The following is a 1,732-nucleotide window of genomic DNA, read 5'->3' as shown; positions in this document are numbered from 1 at the left end:
ATCTTAAAGCTTGTTCCCTTGTCTTTATTTGGATGAAAAAAATATACATGTATTTATCTTGAATACAAGTCGGGATATTTTGCGAATGAAGGAGGTGTGGGTCACTTGTTTTCAGAGGTAAAATAAGTGAGAAAATGGCCGCCAAAGATTAGTTATTTCCTTAGCTTAAGAGTCCGTGGTAACTGAAAATCTACATATATCTTGTGCCTTTAATCAACGTTTTTCAGAAAAATCCACACAGAAATGAGTTCTTTAATGGGCAGGAAAGGTGTTGAGCCAAAAAACAAAAATGTGATAAAAATTCCAAAACCTGCGGAAAAATGCAAGTTTCTTCACTTTGATTATTTTGACGAGAGCTTGATTCCTCCAGGCTGCCTCACATATCTCCTTGTTCATCACTTCATCACCATCATCGTCATCATCTCATCACCATCATCTCATCACCATCATCATTGCTGTTGTTGTGTTCATCTAGTTGTCTGCTGTACATTTGATGAGACATTCTTCAAAGGTCGCTGTTGAAACATTGCAACTGCCAGAATGTTCTATTGTTAATTTGTACAATTGTATGTTTTGTTGGGTTAAAAAAAACAACTGTACTGCAGTCTGCTGTGTGTGTGTTGTCTAGTGTTCAGCTGGCATGTGTGGTGTGCTGGAGTGGCAGCTACTTCTCTGTCACATACAGAACACATGAGTGGGAACAAGCTTTAAGATGAAAGATGAATACCAATATAGAGCTCTACTTACTGAAAAATTGACAAGCGTATGATTCCTGGGTATCGTGACACGTTTGATGGAGTGTCCGTGACTGGACGCTGGAACAGAGGCAAGGAGCAGAAAGGGACATTTTTCCTAATTTTTATCCTCAAGTGCTGAAATTGCTTTTCTTAAATTTTTAAGCTATTTTCCAATGAAATAGCACATGTGTCTATGTCATATGTTCATTTTTATTTATTTATTTATTTGTTTTTGTTACTGTAAAGCTTGATTTCATTCATAGATGCTCTGTGCTTGTGTGGTGTTGTGTTGTGCTGAGTGGGAAAATGTTGAATTGTGTGGGGAAATGATGTATTGTGTGAGGGCGTGAATGAAAATTGCTTTGAACATTTTGGACTTTGTATATTGTTGTATATATTTGTGTGTGCGTGTATTTATCAGCATTAAATGTTTCTGACCGAAAGCGAAATATGTGCTGTTGTTGTTTCCTTGATCTAAATGATATGAAGACAAGCAACTACAAGGCAGCCCTTGAACAAACACCAATATATATATATATAACTAGCAGACCAGAGAGCCCTGTAGCAGGATTTAGAAATACATCAGTCTTGTGCACTCAGCTACTGGGATTGCAAGATTGTGTGTGCTCAATAAACAAACCTCTCCACTCAGGAATGGAACTCACGCAAAGAACTCACAACACGGACACAAGGTCCTGTAGCTATATATAGAAATGTGACTTCAACTACATGTGCGTACAAATAAAAAGGGATGTATCTAATTTGTACAGAGGCTCGGGTATGTGATGTTTGTTAGTTGAAGGCTCTGGGGGTACTGTAGGTGATGTTTGTTAGTTGAAGGCTATGAGGGTAGGTGATGTTTGTTAGTTGAAGGTTATGAGGGTAGGTGATGTTTGTTAGTTGAAGGCTATGAGGGTAGGTGATGTTTGTTAGTTGAAGGTTATGAGGGTAGGTGATGTTTGTTAGTTGAAGGCTATGAGGGTAGGTGATGTTTG

Source organism: Aplysia californica, unplaced genomic scaffold (genome assembly GCF_000002075.1).
Source record: "Aplysia californica isolate F4 #8 unplaced genomic scaffold, AplCal3.0 scaffold00680, whole genome shotgun sequence".
Taxonomy (NCBI): domain Eukaryota; kingdom Metazoa; phylum Mollusca; class Gastropoda; order Aplysiida; family Aplysiidae; genus Aplysia; species Aplysia californica.
The sequence above is the reverse complement of the archived record's forward strand: the minus strand, read 5'-3'. Positions refer to the sequence as shown.